The following is a 13349-nucleotide window of genomic DNA, read 5'->3' on the forward strand; positions in this document are numbered from 1 at the left end:
GAAGCTGGACTATATGAAGAAGAACGGGGCATCAGGATTGGAGGAAGACTCATTAACAACCTGCATTATGCAGAGGACACAACCTTGCTTGCTGAAAGTGAAAAGGACTTGAAGCACCTACTAATGAAGATCAGAGACCACAGCCTTCAGTATGAATTGTACCTCAACATAAGGAAAACAAAAATCCTCACAACTGGACCAATGAGCAACATCATGATAAATGGAGAAAAGATTGAAGTTGTCAAGGATTTCATTTTACTTGGATCCACAATCAACAACCATGGAAGCAGCAGTCAAGACATCAAAAGACACATTGCCTTGGGTAAATCTGCTGCAAAGGACCTCTTTAAAATGTTGAAGAGCAAAGGCATCACCTTGAAGACAAAGGTGCGCCTGACCCAGGCAATGGTATTTTCAATCACCTCATATGCATGTGAAAGCTGGACAATGAATAAGGAACACTGAAGAAGAATTGACGCCTTTGAATTGTGGTGTTGGCAAAGAATATTGAATGGGCTGCCAAAAGAACGAGCAAATCTGTCTTGGAAGGAGTACAACCAGAATGCTCCTTAGAAGCGAGGATGGCAAGACTGCTTCTTATTTACATACTTTGGACATGTTGTCAGGAGGGATCAGTCCCTGGTGAAGGCCATCATGCTTGGCAAAGTACAGGGTCAGCAGACAAAAGGAAGACCCTCAGCGAGGTGGACTGACACAGTGGCTGCAGCAATGAGCTCAAGCATAACAATGATTTTAAGGATGGCGCAGGACCGGGCAGTGTTTCGTTCTATTGTGCATAGGTTCGCTATTAGTCGGAGCCGACTCGACGGCACCTAACAACAACATGTAACAAAATGGCTACCTGAGTCTCCAAAACACACATTCTTAAATCCTTAATTTGTTTTCTATTTTCTCTTACATCTTGTTTCTGAATGTAACTATAAATGCAAGCAAATGAACAAATCTTATCTGTTCAAATCCATGGGACTCATCACAATATGTAGTCATTTATCTGACATGTTGGGTTGTTGTGTTCTTGTTGGGAGCCACAGAGCTGGTTCGAATTCATACCCACCTTATATACAGCAGAGCAAAACACTGCCTTGCCCTACGCCATCCTCACAGTTGTTACTACAGTTTGAGCCCTTTGTTGCAGCCACTGTGTCCAGCCACCTCACTGAAGGGCTTCCTCTTTTTCTCTGACCCTCTGCTTTACCAAGCATGATGTCCTTCTCCAGGGACTGATCTCTACTGATAACATGTCAAAAGTACATGAGACTAAGTCTTGCCACCCTCGCTTCTAAGGAGCATTCTAGCTGTTCTTTTTCCAAGACAGATTTGCCTGTTCTTCTAGCAGTCCATGGTGTATTCAATATTCTTCGCCAGCACCATAATTCAAAGACATCAATTCCTTTTCAGTCTTCCTTATTCATTGTCCAGCATTCACATGTATATGACGTAATTGAAAACACCATGGCTTGAGTCAGGCGTACCTTAGTCCTTAAAGTGACATTTTTGCTTTTTTTTTTTTTAACACTTTCAAGAGGTCTTTTGCAGTAGATTTGCCCAGTGCAATGCTGCTTTTGATTTCTTGACTGCTGCTTCCATGGGTGTCTATCGTGGGTTCAAGTAAAATAAAATCCTTGACAACTTCAATCTTTTCTCTTTTTATCATGACGTTTCTTATTGGTCCAGTTGTGGAGATTTTTGTTTCCTTTTTCTTAAGGTGTACTTTATAGTGAAGGCTGTGTCTTTGAGCTTCATCATTAGGTGCTTCAAGTCCTCTTCAGTTTCAGCAATCAAAGTTGTGTCATCTGTATAACACAGGTTGTGGATGAGTCTTCCTCCAGTCCTGATGTCCCGTTCTTCATACAGTCAGCTCCTCAGATTATTTGCTCAGCATACAGATAGAATAAGTATGGTGAAAGAATACAACCCTGATGTACACCTTTCCTGATGTTAAACCATGCAGTATCCCTTCGTTCTGTTCAAATGACTGCCTCTTGGTCACAATTAAGTGTTCTGAAATTTTCATTCTTTGCAATGTTATCTATAATGTGTAACAATTCACATAGTCAAATTCCTTTGCATACTCAATAAAACACAGGTAAATATTTTTCTGATATTCTCTGCTTTCAGCCAAGATCCATCTGGCATCAGCAATGATACCTCTTGTTCCAAGTTCTCTTCTGTATTCAGCTTAACTGTATGGCAGTTCTTTGTCATTGTGCTGCTGCAACCACTTTTGAATTATCTTCAGCATAATTTTACTTGCATGTAATATTGATGATATTGTTTGATAATTTCTGCATTCTGTTGGATCACCCTTCTTTGGAATGGGCACACATATGGATCTCTTCCAATGGGTTGGCCTGATAGCTGTCTTTCAAATTTCTTGGCATAGACGAGTGAGCATTTCCAGGGTTGCATCCATTTGTTGAGACATTTCAACTGGTATTACGTCAATTTCTGGAGACTTGTTTTTTGCCAATGCCTTCAGTGCCGCTTGGACTTCTTCAGTACTATCAGTTCTTGATTATATGATATCTCCTGAAATGGCTGAACATCTACTATTTATTTTTGGTACAGTGACTCTGTGTATTCCTTCCATCTTCTTTTGATGCTTCCTGTGTCATTTAATATTTTGCCTATAGAAATTTCAATATTGCAATTCAAGGCTTGAGTTTTTTCTACTTGAGAAATGCTGAGAGTGTTTTTCCCTTTTGGCTTTCTAACTCCAGGCCTTTGCACATTTCATTATAGTACTTTACTTTGTCTTCTCGAGCCACCCTTTAGAATCTTCTGTTCGGCTCTTTGACCTCACCATTTCTTCCTTGCACTTTAGCTACTCTAGAGCAAGTTACAGAATCTCTTCTGACATCCATGTTATTTCTTTTCTGTCTTTTTAATAACCTTTTGCTTTCTTCATGTATGATGTCCTTGATATCATCCGAGAACTCTTCTGGCCTTTGGTCATTAGTATTCGGTGTGTGAAATCTATTATCGAGATGGTCTCCAAATTCAGATGGCATATTCTCAAGGTTGTATTTTGATTCTCTTGGGCTTGTTTTAATTTTTTAGCTTCAACTTGAACTTGCATATGAGCAATTGATGATCTGTTCAGCAGTCAGCCCCTGGCCTCATTTTTACTGATGACATTGAGCTTCTCCAAAGTCTCTTTCCACAGATGTATTTGATTTGATTCCTCTTTATTCTATCTGGGGATGTCCATGTGTATAGTCACCATTTCTTTTGTTTGAAAAGATTATTTGCAAAGAATAAGTCATTGGTCTTTCTATCATGAGATCTCAGGCTTCGTTTCTGTCACCAAGGCTGTGTTTTCCAACTACTGATCCTTCTTCTATATTTCCAACTTCTGAAATTTCAATCACCATTTATTATCAATGCATCTTGATTGTGTTTGATCAATTTCAGACTGCAAAAATTGGCAAAAATCTGCAAAAATCTTCAGTTTCTTCATCTTTGGCATTATTGGTTGGTGTGTAAATTTGAAAAAATAGTTGTATTAACTGGTCTTTTGTGTAGGCCTATGGATTAAAAAAATTTTTTTTTTTTTTTTTTATGGATATTATCCTATCTCTGACAGCATTGTATTTCAGGATAGAACCCAAAATGTTCATTTTGACTGTGAATGTAATGCCATTCTTCAATTTGTCATTCCTGGTGTAGTAGACCATATAATTGTCTGATTCAATGTGACCAATAGCAGTCTATTTCAGCTCACTAGTGCCTAGGATATCCACCACAAGTATTCCATTTCATTTTTGACAACTTCCAATTTTCATAGATTCATACTTTGTACAGTGCACATTGTGATTATTAATGAATGTTCATAGCTGTTTCTTCTAATTTGAGTTGTGCCACATCAGCAAATGAAGGTCCTAAAAGCTTTACTCCATCCAAGTCATTAAGGTTGACTTTACTTCAAGGAGGTAGCTCTTCCCCAGTCATATTTTGAGTGCCTTCCAACCTGAGGGGCTCATCTTCTGGCACTGTATCAGACAGTATTCTTCTGCTATTATGATGGTTAAGATTGTGTGTCAACTTGGCTGAGCCATGATTCTCAGTGTTTTGGCAGTTGTATAATATTGTGATCACTTCCCTATTGAGATTTGATACGCGATCATCCCCATGATGGAATCTGTGTGAGTTGGTACCAGCGGGGACAGGGCCTATGGCAGCTCACTGTCCACCCCCGCACAGACTTCATCTTTCTGCCTGTCACTGCTTAGCTTCCCTTTTCTCCTTGCTGGGGCTTTTGCTTGTTCTGGATCCTGCAGCTGGCTCCTGTTCATCTGACCTCCGATTCTTGGGGCTTGAGCTAGCAGCTTACCTCCAGTCTTGGCTGCCGATCTTGGGATTAGTGGATCATCACAGCCTGTGAGCAGCAGTCCTGTTTTCTAGCCTGCCAATCTTTGGGTTTGCCAGCCCCTTCAGCTACATAAATCAGGAGATTTATGAGGAGCAGTCTAACTCCAAGCACCAGAATAGAAAGCCATGACCCCTCAATCAATTTCCATACTTGAGCCTGATTACAGACCCACATCCCCTTGATTGAAAGGGAGGCTGGGTCCCCTTGAGGAAGGACTCCAATATACTACCAAAAACTTGTACTGTCGATTTTTCTCTCAGCCTTCCCCAAGGGGATCTATGGCCTTTTACAAGAGTGACTGTTCATTGGGGAAAAGGAAATAATCTGACTTTTTGAGGACTACTGAATACTGGCTCTGAGCTGACACCAATTCCAGGAGACCCAAAATGTCACTGAGGCCCACGAGTCAGAGTGGAGGCATATGAAGGTTAGGTTATTAATGGAGTCTTAGCTCATTAAGTCTCACAGTAGGTCCAGTGAGTCCCTGAACCCATTCTGTAGTGATTTCTCTGGTTCCAGAATGAGTAATTGGAATAGATATACTGAGCAACTGGCAGACCTCCCACACTGGATCTCTGACGAATGGAGTAAGGGCTATTATGGTAGGAAAGGCCAAGTGGAAGCCATTAGAACTGCCCCTACCTAGGAAAATAGTAAAACAATAGCAATACTGCATTCCTGGAGAGATTGCAGAGATTACCGTCACCATCAAGGACTTGAAGGATGCAGGGGTAGTGATTCCCACCACATCCCCATTCAATTTGCCTATTTGGCTTGTACAAAAATGGTGAATCTTGGAGAATGACAGTGGACTATCAAAAACTTAACCAGGTGGTGACTCCAATTGCATCTGCTGTTCCAGGTTTAGTCTCATTGCTTGAGCAAATTAATACATCTCCTGGTACCTGGTATGCAGCTATTGATCTGGCTAATGCCTTTTTCTCTACACCTGTTTTGAAGGACCATCAGAAGCAGTTTGCCTTTAGCTGGCAAGGCCAGCAATACACCTTCAGTTGCCTACTTCAGCTACATCAACTCTCAAGCTCTGTGTCATAGTTTAGTCCACAGGGAACTTGATCACCTTTCCCTTCCATAAGACATTACACTGGTCCATTACACTGATGACATTATGCTGATTAGACCTAGTAAGGAAGAAGTTGCAATGATTCTGGACTTACTGGTAAAACATTTGTGTGCTAGAGGGTGGGAAATTAATCCTAAAAAATTCAGGCACCTTCCACCACAGAGAAATTTCTAGGAGTCCAGTGGTGTGGGGCATGCTGAGATATTCCTTCTAAAGTGAAGGATAAGTTATTACATCTGGTTTCTCCCACATCTAAAAAGGAGCTATGATGCCTAGTCGGCCTCTTTGGATTTTGGAGGCAGTATAGTCCTCATTTTGGTGTGCTACTCCAGCCTGTTTATCAAGTGACTCAAAAAACTGCTAGTTTTGAGTGGGGCTCAGAACAAAAGAAGGCTCTGCAACAGGTTCAGGGTGCTGTTCAAGCTGCACTGTCACTCGGGCCATAAGATCCAGCTGATCCAATGTTGCTTGAAGTGTCAGTGGCAGATAGAGGTGATGTTTGTAGTCTTTGGTGAATCACAGCAGATAACTACTCTCTTTTTGAGAAACAGCTTTTGGCTTGTTACTGGGCCTTAGTAGAGACTGAATGCTTAACCATGGGACACCAAGCCACCATGCGGCCTGAACTGCCCATCATGAACTGGGTGTCGTCTGACTCACAGAGTCATAAAGTTGGATGCACACAGCAGAGCTCCATCATTAAATGGAAGTAGTATATGTGAGGTCAGGCCAAAGCAGGACCTGAAGGCACAAGTAAGTTGCATGAGGAAATAGCCCACATGCTCATGGTCTCCACTCCTTCACATTACCTTCCATCTCCCAGTCTGTACCTATGGCATCATGAGAAGTTCGTTATGATCAGTTGACTGAGAAAGAGAAAACTCGTGCCTGGTTTACAGACGGTTCTGCTCAATATGCAGAAACCACTCAAAATTGGACAGCCTCAGCACTACAGCACCTTTGTGGGACCTCCCTGAACGACAGTCGTGAAGGGAAATCCTCCCAATGGGCAGAACTTTGAATAGTGCACCTGGTTGTTCACTTTGCTAGAAAGAGAAATGGCCAGATGTGTAATTGTGTACTGATTCATGGGCTGTGGCCACTGGTTTGGCTGAATGGTCAAGGACTTGGAAAGAATATGATTGGAAAATTGGAGACAAGGAAGCATGGGGAAGAGGTATATGGATAGACCTCTCTGAATGGACCAAAGACATGATATTTGTGTCCCATGTGAATGCTAACCAAAGCGTGACCCCAACAGAGGATGATTTTAACAATCAAGTGGATACGATAATGAGTTCTATGGAAACCAGTCATGTGTTTTCCCCAGCCATTCAGCTCATTGCTCAATGGGCTCATGAACAAAGTGGCCATGGTGGCAGGGGTAGAGGTTGTGCATGGGTCCAGCACCATGGACTCCCACTCACCGTGTCTGACTTGGCTACAGCCAGCGCTGAGTGCCCAATCCACCAGCAACAGAGACCAATAGTGAGTCTCCCAATATGGTACCATCCCTCAAGGTGATCAGCTAGCAACCTGGTGGCAGGTTGATTACATTGGACCACTTCCATCATGGAAAGGGCAGCATTTTTTTCTCTTAATGTAATAGACACTTACTCTGGATATGGATTTGCCTTTCCTGCATGCAATGCTTCTGCCAAAACTATCGTCATGAACTTACAGAGTGCCTTATCCACTGTCATGGTATCCCACACAGCATTGCCTCGGATCAAGTGACTCAGTTCACAGCAAATGAAGTGCAGCAGTGGGACCATGCTAATGGAATTCACTGGTCTTACCATGTTTTCCATCATCCTGAAGCAGCTGGCTTGATAGAACAATGGAATGACCTCCTAAAGACACAATTACAGCACCAATTAGGTGGCAATAATTTGCAGGGTTGGGGCAATGTTCTCCAGGAGGCTAGATACCCTCTAAACCAGTGTCTGTTCTATCTCCCATAACCAGGATTCATGGGTCCAGGAATCAAGAGGTGGAAATGGGAGTGGCACCACTTGCCATTACCCCTAGTGACTCACTCACAAGATTTCTGCTTCCTGTCCCCACAACCTTATGCTCTGCAGGTCTAGAGGTCTTAATTCTATAGGGATGAATGCTCCCACCTGGAGACACATCACTGATTCCATTGAACTGGAAACTAAGATTGCCACCTGGCCACTTGGATTTCCTTATGCCTCTGGATCAACAGGCAAAGAAGGGAGGTACCATACTGGCGGCGTGATTCATCCTGATTACCAAGAGGAAATCGGATTGATATTACATAATGGAGGTAAAGAAGAGTATGTCTGGAACTCAAGCAATCCCTTAGGGCATCTCTTAGTACTACCATACCCTGTGATTAAAGTCAATGAAAAACTACAGCAACCCAATTCCGACATGACTACTAATGGCCAAGACCCTTCAAGAATGAAGGTTTGGGTCACCTCACCAGGCAATGAACCGTGATCTCCTGAGTGCTTGCTGAGAGCAAAGGGAATACGGAATGGATGGTAGAAGATGGTAGTTCTAAATACCAGTTGTGGCCATGTGACCAGTTGCAGAAACGAGGGCTGTAATTGTTATGAGTATTTATGCTTTATGTGTGCATCAAATATTTCTAGTTTCTTCACTTATAAAGTATGAGATGTAAACAGGGCTATTGTATTTTGGTTTGTATGTGTGTTCATTGTATCATGTTAGGTCCAAGTATGACTTTATAATTGTCTTTATTTAGAGATTATGTATGGTTTAAGGAAATGTGTACAGGTGCCAAGTTGACAAGGGGTGGACTAAGATGGGTAAGATTGTATGTCAACTTGGGTGGGCCGTGATTCTCAGTGTTTTGGCAGTCATATAATGTTATGATCACTTCCCTGTTGATATTTGATACTTGATCACCCCCATGATGGGATCTACTGTGAGTTTGTATCACAAGAGGCAGGGCCTGTGGCAGCTCACTGCTGCACCCCTCCCCCCAGCCCCAGCCTTCATCTCTCTGCCCTTTGCTGCCTAGCTTCCCTTCTCTTCTTGGCAGGGCTTTTGCTTATTTTGGATCCTGTGGCTGGCTCCTGTTCATCTGACCTCTGGTTCTTGGGACTTGAGCTAGCAGCCTACCTGTGGTCTTGCCTGCAGACCTTGGGGTTTGTTGATCTTCACAGCCTGTGAGCAACAACCATGCTCTCTGGCCTGCCAATCTTGGGTTCACCAACCCCAGTAGCTATGTGAATCAGGAGGAACCTGTTTTCTGACCCATGGACTTGGGACGTTGCAGCCTCTGCAGCCATGTGAGCCATTTCCTTGATAAAAATCTCTCTCTCTCTTTATATATGTATTTATATACTGTACTGGTTTTGCTTGTCTAGAGAACCCAGCCTAAGACAGCTATCCATAAGGTTTTCACTGGCCAGTTTTTTTTCAGAAGCAGATTGCCAAGTCTTTTTTCCAAGCCTTAGTCTGGAAGCTCAGCTGAAACCTGTCCATCACGGTGACTCTACTGATATTTGAAATACTGGTGGCATAGCTTCCAGCATCATAGCAACACACAAGCCACCACAGTACATCAAACTGACAGACAAGTGTTACTTGGCGTAGGTTGTTAAATTGAATTCTCTCAAGCAGACTATTCCTTTTTGGTACAGAAAAAAGTTATCTTCCTTTGTGCAATTTTAAAGCATAGCCCTGAAAACTTTAGAGCTTCTGTAGTTTGTGTTCTTGAAACAATTAAAAAATGCTGTTCTAAATACTGCCCTTAGTGGAATGTAGTAGTTGAAAGGCAAATGAAAGAGAAGAAAATGTACATTCTGAAAGAACCAACTGGTGCCAAGAAGTACATGACTAGCGAAAAGCTTTCTTGGGGATACATGACTGCAATAATGCCCATCTGTGTCCTGACCTTGATGAGTTCTGTATTAAACTAGGACAATAGAATCTCTGTTTCTCTGCTATTTCAGAACTACATTTAACTTTCTTAACACAAAACACTGTCGTGCCTGGTACATGGTGCACTCACCAAGCAGTCAAAAACAATTAAATGAATGGTTTGGACGAAGTCATTCTTTTTACACTCCTTGCACATTGAATAAACAAGGTCAAATAAACTTCAAACAAGACTTAAATTTAAGAGTGAATGGGTTTTATACTTCATGAGACTCTTATGTTGAGACAAGTAATGCCTACAACATGTTTCTCTACATCTGTCTCAAAGTCAGAATAAGCAGTTTCTGAAATGATCCACTTTTGAAAAGATCTATAAAAAAAAAAAAGTTTTTTTTTTTTTTTATAAATGTTAAGACCCACTTTGAATTTAAGACAGAAACAATGCTTTATTAGGATTAAAATATATATTTTATTGTGTTTTAGGTGAAAGTTTACAGAGCAAACTAGTTTCCCATTGAACAAATTGAACACAAAGTGTTCCATGACATTGGTTGCAATCCCCACGCTGTGTCAACACTCTCCCCATTTCTACCGTGGGTTCCCCATTTCCTTTTGTCTGGCTTTTCTACCCCTTCCTGCTTTCCCATCTTTATTTTTGGGCAAATGTGGCCCTTTTGATCTTGTATAATTTTTTGTTCTACAGGGCATGTTCTTTTTGGGTGTTATTGTTTTATAGGCTTGTGTGTTGTTTGACTGGAAGGTGGTTTCTGGGAATGACTGCAGTTCCAAGTCAGGGGGGTTTGTTAGGAACATAGTCTCAGGGCTCCTCCAGTCTTTATCAGGTCAGTAAGTCTGGTCTTTTTATGAATCTGATTTTTTGTTCTACATTTTTCTCCCATTCTGTCTGGGACTCTCTATTATGATCCTGGTCAAAGCAGTCAGAAGTGGTAGCCAGGCACCATCTAATTCTTCTAGTCTTGGGTCCTGTAAGCTATGACGGATGAGGTCCATTAGTCCTCTGTGCTATCTGCTCCCCCGAGTCTTTGATTTTCTTCACTCTCTTTTACTCTGAACAGGAAGAGACCACTAGTTATATCTCACATGGCCACCGGCAAGCTTTTAAGACCCCAGACACAATTCACCAAAGTAGAATGTAAACCCAAATGCATTGCTATCAAGTCGATTCCAACTCATAGTGATCCTATATGACAGACTAGACTGTCGTATAGAGTTTCCAAGGAATCGCTGGTGGATTCAAACTGCCGACCTTTGGTTAGCAGCTGAGCCCTTAACCACTGTACCACCAGGGCTCCAAAGTAGGATGTAGAACATTGTTTTTATGCACTATGTTATGCCAATTGACGCAGATGTTCCCCATATTACGACATGAAGGGGAGAAAAGGACAAAAGTAACATGATTTGCCCTCAGTGACTCAGATTTATGGAAGCCTCTCCAATAATTTCATGTCTAACTGCAGTGGGACTTGTTCACAGGGGCAGGGATGAACATTCAGTTCAGGAACCAGCTGTATGCTTCAAAGCAAAAATAAGTGGACAAGTTATACCCCAGGTTGAACCAGAGCTGAAGTCTTTCCAGGGTTTTAAATCATGTGGAAAATATTTTTAATTTTGCCCCTTCCCCTTTTTTGGATCCTATCTTTTCACTTATTTCTACCCAAAGTGAATGAGAAAAAACAAAAAAATAAAGCTGAAATGTCAAGAGAAAGTTATATTCAGCTGAGGTTTACGTAAGCGGAACCAATGCCTTTTCCCACTTGATTTCCATTCCAATGTTGCATATTTAAGGGCTGGTTTTCTAAGGGTGCCAGCATTCCCCTGAACCAAAATAAGCAAACATCCAAGTACTTTGAATTCTGTCCTCTCAAGATTATGCTTCATTATCCTGGGATCTTTACAGATAAAACAGCATAACTAAATTATACAAAAGAAAAAAAAATTCATATTTATATGGATATGCAGTAATACGGGAGAATTTGTGTACTGGACTTTTACCTTTTTCCATTGAATCCCACCCTGCAGAATTTCTGAAGGTTCAGAAATTTCATCTTTAAAAAGAGGAACTAATCAAAAGAAATGGCCTTGCTGATCTTCCCCAACTCCCTATCCACAATTTAGTACAGTACTGTTTTCTTTGTACTTTAAAGAGGCTCAGTCAAGGAAATCACTTTGAATGGAGGTATCGAAGGCCCCTGTGAAAACAAGTGTTACTACTATTGAATGTGAGAGACTCCAAAGAATTTGAGACTTCAGAATTTTTCTGTTATGGCCATTGACTATCCTTGTCCCGCCCCATCCCATCCTCAAACACAGCTGTTCCTTCCCAACCCTTCTTGCACATGACTTTAACCTCTAATTCTTCCTCTTCACCCCTCTCAATAAAATTTAGTCTGCCCAAACGAGAATAATCTCTCTACTGTCATTTCTGAAATGAACTGGACTTTACTGACCTCTCTCCAGCTAAAGTCAAGCTGAACTCTGGCCAACCCACTCCTGTTGAAGCCATGTAAAACCTTCTGCCCTCCTTCTTCAAGTTCGGGTGCTCCTTTGGAGTCTTCTTATGTTCAGTATTATAGAATAAAGGTTTGTGCTAATGGCTCTCTGGTCAATTTTCTTTCACAATTTTAGTGATAAGAGTCGAACAGGACTGGCCCCTTTTCAGCTCAGCCTGAACCACTTCTTCCTCATTATTGTCCTTGGTATATGCCTCTTGATTTGATTTATTCCATGAATTGAGGTTCTCATATGAGGTTCAGGTGGTTTCTCACTGCTAATCAGATTTTATTTGTTCAAGTCATCTTGCTTGCAATGAATGCATCGCTTTGGTGTGGCCTTTCTCACCAAGGTCTTATAACTTCCACCCAAGTGATTGGGTGGGTCTATTTATGTAAATAAGATAATTGTGGCCCACCAAGAGGATTGGTCAGTTTTGCCATTCCACTGGGCTTGAAATGAGCCATCTCAGGGGTGGGAAAGAGAGGATCTCACCACTACGAAGGAAGCAGAGCCAAGAGCAGAGCGTATCCTTTGGACCTGTGACCCCTGCACTTGAGAAGCTCCTAGAACCAGAGACTGAGACAGAGAAAGAAAGTGTAACCCAGAAGATAGGGAGAAGCAGAGACACAGAAACAGGAGCAGTAGAGTCCAGCAGGAGACGGCACAGTGGGCTTCTTGGCCCATGGAATGAGAAATCCAAGCACCTTCGGGCCAAGGCTTCCTGGCAGAGTTAGGTGCACCTGGGCACTTACAGGCAGAGCTAAAAGAGCTTTGTAACACTTGCCTGAGCAGGGCAGAGGCCAAGGGGCCAGAGAGAGGCATGCCTGTGAGTACGGCTGCAAAGAGGCTTTCCTGAACCTAAATTGTAACCTGGTACTTCCCTAATAAACCCCATAATCATGAGTATTGTCTGTGAGTTCTATGTGGCCATTGCAATAAATTATTGAACCCAGCGGAGGAGCTGAGAGTGCTGTGGGAGGGACAGTTGGTGTCAGAATTGGTTAAAATGGTGGAAAGAGGAGGCATGTCTGACCTGTACCTCATAGGAATCGGCCTTAGGCTGTTGATCTTGATTCTCCTTCTCTTGTGAAGTTAGAGGAGGTCAGACACTGCTGCCGTGCCTTTTTACACATCTAAATATAAGCTTAATTATAGAATCAATATCACTAAATATTGGAAGCTCTGGCAGAACTTTACCACGGACAACTGAGAACTTCAGTGTCCTTTCTGGGGAATTTGGAAAATGAGTAAGATAATCTGCTTATATTGAGCCTTAGATTCAAAAGATTAAAAATTTCCACATAGTCAATGGTCAACAAATTTTTAAGTGGTATGAAGAGGCCTCTCAAAGACAAAAAACAAAGCAAAATGAAAACAAACAAAAAAACCCAAAACTCAAGACAGTAGAATTCCAAATTAAGTTCCCTTAAGGACTCCTCGTTGTCAACTTGCCGCTGAGTCTCTTCTGACTCATAGTGACCC

Source organism: Loxodonta africana, chromosome 4, assembly GCF_030014295.1.
Source record: "Loxodonta africana isolate mLoxAfr1 chromosome 4, mLoxAfr1.hap2, whole genome shotgun sequence".
NCBI classification, from domain to species: domain Eukaryota; kingdom Metazoa; phylum Chordata; class Mammalia; order Proboscidea; family Elephantidae; genus Loxodonta; species Loxodonta africana.